The sequence below is a fragment of the Cupressus sempervirens genome, chromosome 5 (genome assembly GCF_028749045.1).
Source record: "Cupressus sempervirens isolate cs-2001-9-10 chromosome 5, ASM2874904v1, whole genome shotgun sequence".
Lineage (NCBI taxonomy): Eukaryota > Viridiplantae > Streptophyta > Pinopsida > Cupressales > Cupressaceae > Cupressus > Cupressus sempervirens.
In genome coordinates this window covers 862,348,631-862,365,864 of record NC_143122.1, presented here as the reverse complement: position 1 = coordinate 862,365,864, position 17,234 = coordinate 862,348,631, and the positions used below count along the sequence as shown (strand labels likewise).

Sequence of the window (17,234 nt, the reverse complement as noted above, 5' to 3'; positions counted from 1 at the left end):
ATTCATAAAACAAGCTGGGTATACTGAGGCAGATATCATCAGTGAGGTTATCACCATCAAAGCTTATGACAACTTGGAAAGAACCACAGAAGGAACTATTTTGCTGCCAATCAAGGTTGGGCCAGTCATCCAAGAGACACTCTGCCATGTTATTGATCTAAGCCTACCATTTAACATCCTCCTCGGTCGCCCATGATTCATGCCATGAAAGCCGTTCCATCCACTTACCATCAGTGCATCAAATTTTTGCATCAAGGCACTGAGGTAACCATCCATGCCGATCCAGAACCCTTTGCTTACTGCAATGCGGTTGAAGCTTCATATACAAACCATTGCCCTGGAATTGATATCGGCACATCCATCGCCAGCTCATCCCACACTTATAATGACCCAGAAACCATCCTTGCCTCTACCCTGTCTACCGTGAAGATCAATAACAAAGGTTGTGGAGAGTATAGTCTATCAGATGCATTTGCTGTCGGGGCACTCCCACTTGATCCACATGCTCATGGACGACCGACATATCACAAAGCTAAGGAAATTCCACCTCCTCAATACAAACAGTTTGGCCCAACAACCTTTGTATCCTCGAAAATCCCTCTTCATGAGGAGCTCACTCCAGATATCAACAAATGGTTACATAAGGATGCACCTCAAAGAAATCAAGCACGCCTTGATCACTTCAGCCAAAAGTATCCCCAAGAACATAAGCTCATCACTGACAAATGGAACTATCAAGGTGGTGGTCTAGGACTAGAAGAAAGAGGCATGCAGTGCCCCATCGACGCACACAAGTGGGAATCGAAGTCAGGTCTTGGCTTTGGCATACCCACAACTGGGGGCACCAATGAGAACGGTCACGCTTTTTTGAACATTCACCGCAACCTTGTTGAAATCGAAGACATTCCTGAGGAAGTTGAAAAGAGAGCCTACGACGATATCCTAGACCAAATCTCCCTCGGAGACTCTGTTCTCCAAGAACTATCCATCCACCTCATTGACCTACCACTTGCCCATCCACAACTCATAGATTGGGACCAACCAAGTGTCATGCACATCGATGAGTTCACATCAGAGGAGGCACTTCTAAGATTCATGGGAGCTGAAACTCCTCACAAGAAAACAAAGCCAGATTCTGCCTATATCTACAAGCTAGATCCCAAGGGGTATTTTGGAGAAAATCCCCAACCTAGTTTCGATACACCCAAAACTGGAACTAAGGTGAATCTGAGACTAGCTAAGGCAACAAAGAGAACCCCTCAGCAAGAAAATCCAGAGCCACAAGAAGAACATGAGGATTTAGCATTGCCTCCTCAAGATAATCGACCAGAGGTGTCTTCTATTCTAATTGAGGATACTCGAGAAGTCAACATTGGTTCTTCAGAGATCCCTAGACTTGTTCACATTGCTACATCCCTATCACAAGACCAAGCTGACCTCCTCTTTGAGGTCTTAAGAGAGAATATTGGCCGATTTGCATGGTCATATCAGGACATGCCAGGACTTGATCCAAAGCTTGTAGTTCATCATCTTGCAGTTGATCCAAAGATCAAGCCCGTCAGACAAAAGCTTAGAAAAATGCACCCCAAGGTGGCATTATTGGTCAAAGCTGAATTAGAAAGAATGTTAGCTGCTAAGGTTATCCGACCTATCGACTACTCAGAGTGGATCTCCAACATGGTCCCTGTCACTAAACCTTCCAGTGACATCAGAATCTGCACTGATTTTAGAGATCTTAACAAAGCTTGTCCAAAAGATGATTTTCCCTTGCCCAACATAGATATGATTGTAGATCTTACAGCTGGACATGAAATTTTGTCCCTCATGGATGGATTTTCTGGGTATAATCAAATCAAGATTGCAGAAGAGGATCAGCATAAGACATCATTCACTACCCCTTGGGGAACCTTTTGCTACAACATGATGCCTTTTGACCTAAAGAATGCTGGGGCTACCTATCAAAGAGCTATGACAGCCATTTTTCATGATCTCATCCATAGCATTTTGGAGGATTATGTGGATGATATCTTGGTCAAGTCTCATACCTTCATGGATCATCTTGCTGACTTGGAGAAAGTCTTTGATAGGTTAGCCAAATATCATCTCATGCTGAATCCCAAGAAATGTGTCTTTGGGGTCACATCTGGCAAGCTTCTAGGCTTCATAGTTTCTAAATGAGGTATAGAGATTGACCCCAAGAAGGTCAAGGCTATCTTAGACATGCCTCCTCCCCAGACACTGCGACAACTTCGCTCTCTTCAAGGAAAGCTCCAATCTGTTCGGTGCTTCATCTCCCAGCTTGCAGATAAGTGTACACCATTTTCACATTTACTAAAGAAGGATGAGAACTTCAAGTGGGATCCTTTATGTCAGCGCAGCTTCGACCATCTCAAGCAGTATCTCATCAATCCCCCTATCTTGGTTCCACCAATTCCTGGTCGTCCCCTAATTTTGTACATATCAGCAACACCTACTGCTCTAGGGGTGCTTCTAGCACAGCTTGATGACTACAAAAGAGAAAGAGCCATCTACTACATCAGTATAACCCTAGTTGGTTATGAACTCAATTACACTCCTATGGAAAAAGCTTGTTTGGCAGTTGTCTTCTCAACTCAAAAGCTTCGCCATTACATGCTAAGTCATACCATCCAACTAGTCTCCAAGATTGACCCTCTCAAGTATATGCTCTCTAGAACAACACTTACAGGCCGTTTGGCCAAATGGGTTATGCTCCTTAGTGAATTTGACATCCAGTATGTGGATAGAAAGGCAATCAAAGGGCAAGCTATAGCAGATCACGTAGCTGATGCACCTCTAATAGATGCTTATCCGTTGATCACAGAATTTCTAGATGAGCATATCTGTCTAATTGAAGAACAACCCCCATGGAAACTTTATTTTGATGGCTCATACACATCTCATGGATCAGGGGCAGGAATATTGTTGGTCACACCTCAAGGAGATTACATTCCAAAAGCCTTCAAGCTACAATTCCCTAGCACCAACAATATAGCTGAATATGAGGCCCTCATAGCAGGATTAAAGATAGCTGTAGAATGGAACATTGTTGAGCTACAAATCTTTGGCGATTCTCAGCTCATCATCAAGCAAGCCCTAAATGAATATCAAATCAAAGATGAAAAGCTATTACCCTACAAAGAGCTAGTTGATCAGCTAACCCAACATTTTACAAAGCTTCAGTTTACACAAGTGCCTCGAATATAGAACAAAGCAGCAGATGCTATGGCTACTATAGGCTCGCTCTTGGAAATTCCCCAAGTAGCTACACAGTATGAGTTTTTAGTGGAGTAGCTCCTCACACCCGCCTATGCGAATGAGGATTCAAACCGTGTTTGTATCTTGGTTGGTCCCCAATCCCCTTGGTACCATGAGATTCACGCTTACCTTAACGATGGTATCATATCCCCTCACCTCACACGTACCCAATGCCAGAACCTCATCCGAAAATCATCCCGCTATGTTATCATAGCCAATACCCTATATCGTCGGGGTTATCACGATACTCTCTCTCGATGTTTAGACCAAAATGAGGCCGCGATGGTGTTAAAGGAAGTACACTCTGGACTTTGCGGTGCCCACACGAGTGGTATTGTCCTAGCGTGACAAATCCTTAGAGCAGGCTACTATTGGCCTACCATTGAAGAAGACTCCTGTGACTTTGTCAGAAAGTGTCTCCCATGTCAGCAGCATGCAAATCTTGTGCACGCTCCAGCACAGGATCTACAGCCTATTGCACCACCTTGGCCTTTCGCTTGTTGGGGCCTTGATCTAGTTGGAACTATCACACCCCTCTCATCTGATGGACATAAATGGATAATAACAGCTACAGACTATTTCACTAAATGGGTGGAAGCAGTCCCCCTAGTCTCAGCTACAGGAGTTCAGGTCTCCAAGTTCATCTTGTACCACATTGTTTGCCGCTTCGGCATCCCATCCACCATCTTCACTGACCACGGAGGTAACTTTGAAAATCTCAACATGGAAGAATTATGCACTTCCCTCCGCATCCATCACCGCTTTTCTAGCCCATATTTCCCACAAGGTAACGGCAAGGCAGAGGCAACTAACAAAACCCTCCTCAAAATTCTAAAGAAAGTTGTCAATGATTCCGGCCGTGATTGGCACCTACAAATAAATCCAGCCCTATGGGCCTATCAAACTTCCTTCCGTACATCCACAGGCACAACTCCATACTCCCTAGTCTATGGTGCCGAAGCAGTACTACCTATAGAGGTTGAACTTCCCTCCTTGCGCATATCTTTGCAAGGGCAAATATCAGATGAAGAATATAGAGTAGCTCGGCTCACCCAGCTAGATCTCTTAGACGAGAAGCGACAACAAGCCTATGATCATCTCACAGTCTATCAAACTCGTCTCAAAAGGAATTTCAACAAGAAGGTGCTTCCACGACACTTTAAACCAGGTGACATGGTCCTTAAAGAAAACATGAAAGTCCAAGCAGATCGAGAAAAGAAAGGCAAGTTTGAACCTACATGGCTTGGTCCTTATGTTATCACTGCTTCCTTTGGCTCTGGAGCTTATCAGCTATCTACACCAGAAGGAGAACTCTTGAATGATCCTACTAACATCATTCATCTCAAGAAGTTCTATGCTTGAAGATCCTTGGTATACCCACCTTTTGAAAAATACAAAAAAAAAAAATAGTAAAGAGAAATAAGCGTCCAATGGTGAAAACTTGGCAATTCAAGCGCCTTGGATAGGTACCTTGGTGAAAACCTGGTAATTCAGGCACCTTGTGTACTAAAGACTAATCCATTATCTATCACTATCCTATCCCTCATCCATTCACCCACCATCCCATTAGACACACTTGCTTGTTCTCTTGATGTTCCAACCAAATATCCAAAATCTGATGAAGCTTGTAAATACCTCCTGTACAGCTTGTAAAATCTTGTACCAAAGCTTGTATTATACCTTGTAAATCTCGTACCATACCTTGTATATCCAAATCTTGTCCAAATCTTGTACCATACTCCAAATTGTAGATAATCTTGTATCCTAGCTTGTATCCTATCACATGCACCCAAAGAATTCCATTTTCCTTAAGCTTTTCGCAAACCATCTACCTATCCACCTATCAACAATTATAGACATCCCATCCTTCACAAACATATACATGTGAAAAAACTTGTACATTTGTAACATATCTTGGTCCATCAGCTTGTACATCCTCTTTAGCTTAGTACCATTGTATCTATCCAATGTTCATGTCAGTTCGTCCTTGATCAGCATCTTACACCCATCGCACATCTTGGTTAGCTATTCCAATGCATCCTTTAGCTAGATTTCCTGTCACCCAAGTGTTATCTTTCTTAGTTCACCTTGCCAGACGCATCACTCATCCAAATCCAGCAACTTAGGTGCTCTCCGATAGGTCCTTGCAAGATATAGCTTTCCTCATGTCTGATCTTGGTCTGTTAGTACCTCGTCCTACCCATCTCGTTGGCAAACGATTCTCTTTTGGATTTTCACTTTCTTTTGATTTGGACTCTTCCCTGTTGGGTCTTGAAATATCTTTTCCAAGCAATCTCCTTGTTCCCTCCTCGAGGTTGCCATGATCTTCCATATCATGGTATTCTACGAATGGGGCAATCAGAGCGTAAGGTCTTGATCAGGTCTTTCGTTTGTTTTTCTTTTCTGCTTGTGGGTTCTCCAGTGTCGTTTCCACGCTGCTTCCTCTAGGATTCATGTGTGATGTTGGGGCAATCCTTGTGTGTTTGTTTTGAGTCAGTTTGTCAGTCCTCTGGATAGTTGGTGAAAAGGCCTTGATGTTCTTGGTAACCTTGGCAATTAACCAACAGTCCTATAGCAAATCTAGTGCTCAACTACATGGTGGTGCTTCTCTTTGAAGTACCCCCCCCCGCTCAAAAAGCTTCAATGGTTTTCCTTCATCTCCATTATCCCCCATCCATATCCAGCATCCATCTCTCCTACCCCAACTTATGCATAAGTATCTCTTTGAATCACTCATCACTCTTAGCTTTAGGGATCCACAATCCTAGTCTTAGGGATCCACCAATCCAAATCAATCCACCAAGCCTCATCTTTCGAGATCCACAATCCTAGTCCTAGGGATCTCTGAAACTCATCTTCCACCAATCTGACTCTTTGAAATCCTGTTGCATTAGCTTTTTTAATCCCCTCATCCATCTCCCTATCCTGGATTCCTTTTTATAGCGCTCTGCTCCTTCTCCTCCACCTTCCCTAAAGTCTTAAGCTTGCTTCCTCTTGTGCATCTGATTCTCCTTTATCATTCTCCCATAGTGAGAGTTTGAGCTAATTCAGCCCCTTCTCTTTGCCAATCTGAGTTTCCTTGCTCATCCGAGATTCTTGTACTTTTCAAGAAGCCATCGAGCCTCGCTATCTCTCCCCGCTGCCTTCTTGAGGGGGCATCTCATAGTCCATTCTCTCCTCTTCTGCTCTAGCCTTGGGCATCTTATTTTCTTATCTTTGATACCATGCCACTTGCGGCATCACATCAAAGAGGGGCAAAATGTAGACACCTAAAAAACTTTTAGAAAATAAATTATTTTTATTTTCTAAAAAAGTTCTGATGACATCATCATTTATTAATTAATTAATTATTTAATTAATTAATTAATTTTTATGCCATTAAATCCCTTTATCTTAATTAAAAATATTTAATTAAGGAATCCCTCCCAAAAATGTTTAAATCTTATTTAAACATTATTTCCTTATTTATTAATTATTTAATTAATAAATTGACCAAAAATCCTAAAATAAATAAAAAATTTATTTTTTTCTCAAAACTTGGCCAATTTCCTTAAGACCAATAACCTCTTCCAAAATCTTCTAATCCTTCTTTAATTTTGATTAAAGGCTAATCCCATCATTTCCTACCCCTAACCCCAACTCAAAATATTTAATTAAAATTAAATATTAATCCTCATGTTTATTAAAAAAGTTTTAATAAATATCTCCTCAACCCAAACCCTTGAAATAAATAAAACTTTATTTATTTCTTAAAAATCTAATTTATCCTCATCCTAAGAAGTTCTAGACTCTTCTAGAAAGTCTTCATCCTCATCCTAGGAAATTCTAGACTATTCTAGAAAGTCTTTATCCTCATCCAAAGTCTAGACTCTTCTAGAAGATGTCTTTAAACATAATCCTAATCCCCTCTTAACCTTGTCACATTCCCTAAACATGGGTTAAGACTTACTAACCCAAGCCAAAGTTAACAAATATCTCCTCCTTCACCCACCCTCATTAAATGCCATCCACTTGCCTATCCCTAAGCTAATCCTAAACCATCCTAATCCATCCTCTAATCATTTGCACAAGCCTAAACAAGCTTAGAACCTTCCTAATCAAGTCCAAGTCGAATTTGCTCTCATCACCCTCAAAATATCTCAACCATAAAACTTTATGAAGTCCACTAGGCCATAAATGACTCTTCCAAGCCCTTTTATTGCTCTTACAAGCCATTATGGGGGTCTTTATGAAGATTTTATCCCTTGAGCCTCCTTTGTTGACTCATCCTTCCCCTTCCCTCCATCCTCTCACCATGTGACATGTGTCACTCTTTGATTGGCTGTAAGGAAGCACAATCCATGTGCTCTCCTCTCATGCAATCTGAGCCCTCCATGAGCTTTTTCCCATCCTTGCATCTTAGCCCTCAATCCCTCAAGCCTCTTGCCTATAAATTGGATCCTTCCCCTTTGCAAAATAACACAATCCATGAAGTAAAGTTATAATGCTATTTTGAGAGCCAAATCCATACTAAAGCCATCTATCCACACCAAAAATCCACAATTATCCATTGAAGCCTTTTGAAGCATATTGAGCATACATCCTATCCATTTAGATAAAGCCACTCAACAAGAGAGCTTCTCATTGAGAGAGCCCATTAATGGCTCATATTTTCAATTGAGAGCTCATCTTAGTCTATCTTGAAGTTTATGAATTTTGTTTAGTTTGTAGAAGCTTTATTTAAATTTGGTTTCTATTACCATACTAACATTGCTCATATACAAATAGTGTCGCAGGAATAGTGTCACGTGAATGATGTCGCGTGAATAGTGTTGCATGAATAGTGCCGCATGAACAGTGTTGCTATAGTACTTTGTCCTTCAATTAGTCCACTACCTTCGTAATATCATTCCCTCAAAGCGGCATAAGCATCGAACAAGAAGTGAGGAAGATATGAGCAAAATACCAAATCTGCCTGTAGCTGGAAATGCAACTAAACTGCTTGATAATGAAGCCGATAACAAAGAATTTCAAAGGCCAAACCCCGAGGGAATGACATCTAGAATGTTACAAGAGAGAATAAACGTCCTCAAATGCCAAGAACGGAGCTGCAACTCATACACCAATTTCTTTTCATATTCAACCTGTGTAATGAAGCCACAAATGCTTCCTTTTATTCTATTTCCAAAGGTCTACTCAACTCATATGGGCAATGTGGGATAAAAGATGTGTAATATATAAAACATATATTAAAATACCCCTTATGTCTCCCTTGGGTACACATCCCCATAAAATAAATATTAAAGTAACACTTTAATATTTTACAATTAAATTAGACGTTACTTTAATAAAACTTCAGGCATTAAAATGTATTAGCAATCGGACTCCGAATAATCCGAGTGATAGCTCATCGGAAAGCTATCACCGAGGAGTATCGAATCCAATCACCAAAATTTACCTGTACTGTGTCCTACCGATTTACTAAAAATAGTAAGTATGCCTGAAACTGAGTAAATCAACTTCATTTTGGCCCAAACTGAAAATAATTAGGCCAAAACACTCCTGGATCCCATTAAACCCTTCGTTAGCCCTCAGAACCATGTAGAACAAGGCTAATGCACACACACTTGGTCAACTGCTAAAATGGGGACATTACAATAAGTATCACAAATCGGACATACATTTGGAAAATGAATAGCAAACATTGAAATTTTTTGTGCAAATGTTTATTTTCCCAATCAAGGGAGATTTCCAAAAAGTCAGAGTCAGTCTGAAACAGTAGACTACCTGCCAAAACCGCTTGATTCCTAAGGGAAAAGCACCTGTGGAGCCCCTAAAAGTAGAAGATCCCATAGAAATCCTACAATCCGTATCTATGAGCAGTTACAAGAGATTTCAATGAAGTGAGGCTCATAAAATTGGCCAAATCTGAAAATTAAGCAATAAATAATTTCTACTGGAAGTTTTTGAGCCATGCATCATGTCGATTGGCTCATATGATATTTTGATAAATAAGCATCAGCTTAGTTAAGAAGATGATAGTTTTATTTTTTCACTTTCAATTTTGTTTCAACATCATTGAGATGTTTTGTAATATGAGAAATTCCTTCATTTGTTTGACCTTTCTGCATAGTCAGAAGATTTCATGTTGTTGAAGATTTCAATATTTTCATTAATGCAAAGAGTTCAAAGTTCAATAAAAATAAAGTCCAAACTAGTGACCATGTCAAGCATGATACACATTTTTTGGTAATGAGCGTCAACAAATCTAGTTTTTGACATAGATTATGTCTTTCAAATTAATAATACGATTTTGAAGTACAGTGTTGATGAACCATGTAAGCAGGGGAATTAATTGAAAAGCAATCTGCAATATTGCAATTCATGAGTTATATACATATTGAAAAATAATCCCAACAGCTCCTTGCAAAAGATAATCTAATAGAACTACACCAAGCAATCATAGAGACCTATAAGGCTTTATAGTACTATGTTATCTCAAATTGTATAATCAGAATCAGAATCTTCTAAACTCTTAGGATCTAGATCACTTTGTCCATACCCAGCTCTGCCAAAAGTTCCAATGTACACACCCAATTCTTCCTGAAGTTCCTGCAAGATTCCATGTCCTAATTTTTTAGATATGTTAGTATCATACATTCAGAAGTATTAATCGCTAAATTCTGTAAGTAATTATTTGTATCTCAGCCTTACCTTAGAAACATTAAGGGAAGTGTTTCTAGATCTGATAAAACCATGCATGAAAATAACTTTGTACTTAGCTCTCTCTTTTGGAACTCTGTGTTCCGTGATAAGTCAAATGTCTACCATATGAAAGATGAACACAGGAAGCAGTTACAACAGGACCATTGGGGGATCCAACATTAGAAGGGGGTTACTGGATGGATTTAAATGCTCATGCTAGGAACCCTACAAATTTAACAAGTAACAGTATCTTTAATATACCTACATTCATAGTACCTGTGCTTAACAATTTTTATAGTTCGATAAGCTAAAGACACAAGGTTCTAGCTTCAATACTAATAGAATTTTTGACTGCAAACTGTGATCAACCTCCCAATAGAACACAGAACCATAAACTGTCATGAAGTGACAAATAATTACCCGAAAGATGAATAGTATTGAGAAGAATGAAATAATATGCCTTGCTTATAAAGCCAAGGAAGCAGATCTAGTGAATAACCTACAACAAAACTACCATAATGCACCTATTTGATTAAAAGCTAATAAACTAAGAAAAGTGAAGCATGAGGGTAATTAATAATTTATTCAGAAGAATCTCAATCCTCTTAATTAGCTCTTGAATTTCACCTGATACAAAAACATTGATTTCATATTTGTTAAAAAATTGACAAATTCGTGACCTAGAAGCAAGCAGTGCTAGCTACTGTCTAATACTCGTTCAATAATCATGAAATAAAGATGATGTTCTAGGAGCAATGACACTAGAATAATAAATAGATTCCAGTTGAGTTATTTCAAGAAGAACAGTAGATTGGACGTGAAAACCAGCTCACACAGTTGAAAGAATTGAGAATGAGTTTGTTCAAAATGAATAATGCAAATGCTAAAGAATTGATTTCCTCCTATCCAATCTAGAAATTGTGAAAGCCAACACATAAGAAGGGGTATTGCAATGACTAATTTCTGCCACAACTTCCTTAACATTTGCATTGTCATAAAGATTCAATTTAGAAAGCAGATGTGAGATTTTAATCAACAAGGAGAGAGGTTGACCAGTCCCTCCTGCTGCTCCAAGAATAGCAACCTTGAATAGTGATGGCTGAATCTACACAAACCTCCCTGTACCATGTGTCTTCTTTCTCATCCTTCAACTACCAAGAGACAGTTGAAATGCCCAATTTATCTCCTGGCCAAAGGAAGTTGTTTGCAAATTACTAACTCTAAGGACACTAAAACCCATAATGGTATTTCTAAGTGATAGGCTCTGTGCAGATAGATGTGATGGTAATCCCATGACGAGAAAGTGACTTTGCCTTGCTTTCAAATCAGATTGAATTTTAGACACCACATTCACAGACTAAGTAGCAATAGCCATTGCAATTTCTACAGGTACAACAAGTTTTCTGGAATAGGTCATTGTTATATTCAGCACTGCCAGGCCATAGAAAAATGGTGTAATGACACATTTAGATATAGAAGAACCCATGAGAGAATTAAAAAAACCACTATGAAAAATCACAGTAGATGGAAATCGTAGAAGGGCAGAAACTAAATCTGACGTAAGCAAAAATTGACAGGCGTAGGGCCAAAAATCACAACTCATTTGATATAAAAATAACACTCTGGAAATAAATGAACACATCATCTAAGACCAGCAGTTTTGTTAATAGATTACAGTCAGAGCATGTAATAATCAGGAATAGCTTAGCTTTCAATCCAAAATCACTTCTAAAATCTGGTTACACCGATGGAGAAATAACATTGGAGCGAGGGAATTAAAAATTACAAAACCGAACTTACTATGTAAGAGCAAAGAACTGATTTGGTGAAGCTTTTGGAGCAATTCCAGGAAATCCAATGTTAAGTCATAGGCATGTGAGGCCAAATTCGGAGAATGGGTGGGAGATTGTATAGCTTGCAGTGCTTACTGAAGATGGAAGATAGACAAACATGCGAATAAAGTACTAGAGAAAAGCAGGAAGATTGGCAGAATCCCTGGTAAATTTTGTGCCCTTTTTTCAATTAATGATAATAGCAAACCTACTTACCATGAGAAAACAAGCTGGGCATACACTACACTGGTTAATCTGATGAAAGGAACCCGTTTCAAACAATCGAAGTATAATATGAATCATGCAACTTAGCCTTTTAGTAATTGAAGATATACTAAAGTGTTGTTTCACATTACCTGTCCTTGATCATACAAAAATTGATGATAAAATGGAATCTTAACTTAAATTAAGAGTAATTTATGCCCACCACAATGAAATAAAAATTAGTTATTAATGTGCCCAATTGAAGCCCTCAATTCCAGAAAACTCTGCCGAAACATGCAAGAAGTGACTAAGAGATTGGTTCAAAAGAAACAGAGCTATCCACCATAAGAGGTTTATTTATGTCATCACTTTTAGGGCTTCCTCTTCCTAATGTCCCATCATCATTGATTCTAATTTGAAGAGAGTGGATACATGAGGTGACTCTCACATTATTTATTTCATTCAGAACTATAGATGGAAGAGAGTTGTGATTGTTATTCTTGCCATCTGCATGATGATTTCTTAATTCAATCTCTCTAACACCTTCTCTTGTGCCTGATCTTTCAAATGAATTAAGGTCAACCTTATCATCCTCAAGGATATGGGTGCTTAATTCACTTGTGATAAGAGGGATTCACTAGCCTCCTTTACATTTCCTTTCAAATAGTTGGTGATTACAGTTCCTTGTAGTAATTGTTGATCATCTCTTGCTTGGTCCTCTCTTAGGTTCTCAAGTTTTGCAATTAGCTCAATCACTTACAATGCATCATGTACTATGAGGGTTGGTTCTGTGAGGTTCGATGCAATGATTTTTTATCAGCATTCATCTTCTTCTCTTTGAAGTCTTCACACTTCCCATCTTCTTTCTTTAAGATCAATTGGTGACTTGTTCTCTTTTTAGGCTCATACCTCATTCGTAGATTGTGAAAATTAACACTATTGCAGTCACTGATTATTAATCTCCTATCGTAAACAATTATTAAACTGTTGGAAACAAATTAATAGCTAATATCGAAAAATAACACAATTGCAACTTCACCAATAAAATACGAAAAGAAATTCAAAACACAAAGAACACAATATTTTCGGACAAATTGTTCTGAGAAAAACCCCTTAGGGACTCAGACAACTTGATGCAACTCTGATTGTCGAAGTGTATCACAATAGTCTCAACCTTCTGACCAAACAAGGCTACTAACAACTTTCGAAGCCATATAGCTTCACATGTTGCCATGCTAGCTGCTATCTATTCTGCTTCTGTTGAACTCAAAGCCACGGATTTCTACTTGCTGCTGAACCAAGAAACAACTCCTGATCCCAAATTGAAACAACACCCTGAAGTGCTCCTTTTTTCCATTGTACTTTCTACCCAATCTACATTAGTATAACCCATCAACCTAATACCTTCACCTCAAACATATCTAATCGCATACTCAACTGTACCATGCAAGTAGCACAATACATGCTTGGCCACTGTCCAATGCATTCCCTTTGGTTCAACCATGAACTAACTAAGAGAGTTTACTGCAAATGCTATATCTGGCCTAGTGTTGACCAAATACATAAGCGGACCAATCAATTGTCTGTATAAGGTGGGATCTACATCCTTCTCCTCAGATGTATCTACCTTCCTCCAATTCGTGATCATGGGTGTAGACATGGCTTTGCAATCTTCCATCCCGAATCTCTTCAAGATTTCAATGCAATATTTCCCTTGACCAAGGAAAATTTCTCCATCTGTCTGCCACACCTCCATACCTAGAAAGTAGTGCATGAGTCCTAAGTCCTTCATCTCAAACTCTTCTACAAGGTCCCTCTTGCAGTCTTTTATGAGCCCTAGTGAACCTGTAAGAAACAAGTTGTCCACATAAAGAACAAGAATTAGAAGCTCACTACCAACCACCAAGTAGTAGAGGTTAGCATCCACTTCACTCTTCACAAAGTCCATTTCCTGCAAGTATGTGTCAATGCACTCATACCACGCTCTGGGAGCCCACTTGAGTCCGTACAATGCTTTCTTCAATTTGCATATGTGGGTCTCTTTGTTGTGTACTACAAAGCCTTTTGGTTGCTCTATGTATACCTCCTCCTTTAACTCACCATTAAGGAATGTTGTCTTAACATCCATTTGATGGATCTACCATCCCATTTGTGCTACAAATGAGATCATAGCTCGTATAGAAGTATGCCTAGCCACTAGAGAAAATGTCTCCTCATAGTCTATTCCCTCCTGCTAAGAGAACCCTTTAGCCACGAACCTTGCCTAGTATTTCTCGATACTAGCATTTGCACTATGCTTTATCTTATAGATCTAGCATGGTCCAACTACTGCTCTGTTTGTTGGTCTAGGAACTACCTCCCACACATCATTCTGCACTATCAAGTTATACTCCTCAACCATAGCATCTTGCCATACCTGATGTCATTTAACCTCCTGATAGTTGGAAGGTTCACTCTCTACCAACTGACTAACTAATGCCACATAATCATTGAACTTGGCTGGTTGTCTCCACTCTCTAGTACTCTTCCTAGGAGCTCTCACAAAATCTTGAGTATCCCTTTGTGTCTCTTGAACCTCACGGTTCTCACTACCAACTATAGAGGATGAAATATCAACCTCTAATCTTGTAGATGCATCTCCTGTTGTACCTGTTGCTCCATGCTCTGTGAAACTTCACTACCTGAGCCTACACTTGTACTGGTAACTGTACTTGTGCTCTACTACCCTTGACTAGGCCTTGGAGCTTCTGTTGGCTGCTCACTTTGATCATTTGTTGGCAAATCTCTGGACCTTCTAAATGCCTTTTCCTCCATGAACTTCACATCACGTCTGACAATAATTCTTCTAGTCCCAGGGATAAATATCCTATATGCCTTTGAGGTTTCACTGTACCGAACAAAGTATCCCCTCTTTGTAGTCTGATCTAACTTGGTACGTGTATCACCTAGAATATGACAATATGCCAAACTCCCAAATATTCTGAAATGGCTAACATTAGGCTTCTTACCTGTGAAAGCTTCCTCTGGTGTCATCCTCCCTAGTGCCTTGTGTGGAAGCCTGTTCTGAATGTAGACTGTTGTACTACACGCTTCTTCCCATAAGTAGCGAGGCATATCCTAGTCATGTAGCATGGATCTTACCACCTTCGATATAGAATGGTTCTTCCTCTCAGCAACTCCATTCTACTGTGGATTGTAAGGAACAATTCACTCTCTCTTGATTCCTTCCCTGGTATAGAACTCCTGGAAGTTATTTCGTTTGTACTCACCTCCATTGTCTAACCGAAGAACCTTTATCTTCCTTCTTTTTGAGTTCTCCTCCAGAGCCTTGAACTCTTAGAATCAATTGAAAACCTCATCTTTGGTCTTTAAGAAGTATATCCAGGTCTTTCTGGAGAAATCATCGATAAAAGTAACATAGTACTCATATCCTTTGAGAGCTTTTGTCGACATCAGTCCACAAACATCTAAATGTACTAGATCAAGAACACCTTCAAATCTGGTGTCACTCTTTGGAAAAGATGCTTTCCCAAACTTCCACAACACGCATCCTTTACATACATCATCATGCTCTATGTTCACCTCTGGAACACCTGTCATCGTCTCATGAAGCAATTTGAGTGCTCCATGATGAATATGGCCCATCGTCCTATGCCATAGCTCTCCAAGATCTTTAGGATTAATGATGCTCATAAGTGCCTTAGGAGTATCAAATTGTAGCCTATAAAGGTGACCACTCCTAACTCCAATAGTTATGAGTGATTTCCAATCCTTGTGCTTAATCAACACATGTGTCCCTCTAAAGAGTACATTATACCCCCTATCCTAAAGAACAAATACGAAAATCAAATTCATACCTAATCCTAGCACGTGCAACACATCATGAACTGGAATTATCTTTCCATTCTCCATTTGAAACTAAACAGTCCCTTTCCCAACTGGGTTGAGTTTGGACAAGTTTCCTATAGAAATTTGGATATTGGTGTTCTCCTTATGAGTGGAGGAATCTCTAACTCCTATCATATGAAATGATGCCCCACTATCTATATACCAGATAGTTTGTGAGGTTGAGCTCACCATACACGCTATAAGTGCAAACTTGTCTTCTATTCTACTGGAGAGTTCTTCTGCACTTGTTGAAGCTACCACTTGCTTCTTTGCCTTCTTCCTTTTTGACCAATCATTGACATAGTGACCATACTCGTGACAACCAAAACACTTGACCTTAGAAAGGTCCTTCTTCTTCTTCTCACTTTGTGAGTTCAATCCTTTGCTAGATCCCTTCTTTGCTTTCCCTTTACCTACTTTTAATGACCCCATCTTTTAGCCTTCACGTTCTCCAAAGGCTAAGTGGAGCATAAGAGGGAATTAAATTAATTTCTTATAAAGTCATTAAATAAATTAAAAATTAAAAGCTGACTTTATATTTAATTAATTATTGTATTACAAGGGAGAAGCTTCTAGAGTGTGTATTAATTATTGGAAAGGGGGAAACCTCTAGTAATTTAATTTTCTAGAAGCACAATTAATTATTGTATTGCTAGGGAGGAGTTTGTAGAGAATGCATTAATTATTGGAAGGGGGAAGCCTCTAGTAAATGCAATTAATTAATGTTTTAGTTCCTTCTAGAAGGGTGAAGGAAAAGGATAAATAGGGGTGAGAATCTCATTGTTTAGCATTGGATGATTGTGAATTGCATTTGATAAGAGCTTGGATGTGTGAGTCACATATCTTTCTTGGCATTAGAGGACGTTCATCCTCCCTTGTAACATTCTAGATGTCATTCCCTTGGGATTTGGCCTTTGGAATATATTACTATGTATTTGATTTTATCATTTGAGAACTAACAATATTTCAGCAACGGTTCAATCTTCAATTTGCTTCTTGCTCATGTTATGTGAATTGAAATCTATGCAAAGACATTAGTTGGTTCAGTTATTGGGCATTTTCAAGGTGCCCATTATAGTGGTATCAAAGCTATAAGTCCTTCCATCCTATGGAGATCTTCAACATCTATGTTTGAGCATACGATAAGGGCTTTATAATTTTCGCAATACTAGAGCAAGACAAAGTAGGAATTCAGACTTGTAGAACGAATAGGGTAGTTCATCTATGCAAAGGGACATACAATCTAGTCATACAAATATAGAGTAGATATTCTTTGAACAAGACAGCAGTATGGGTGACCAAGATGATAGGAATACCGGTCTAGATTAGGAAAATGTAATATTCAGGTTA

General features: G+C 39.1%; 1 pseudogene; it reads left to right on the top strand.

Moving 5' to 3' along the window:
- The window catches only part of LOC149558643 (uncharacterized), a 92,819-nt pseudogene that overhangs the window by 11,483 nt on the left and 64,102 nt on the right, over positions 1 to 17,234 (top strand).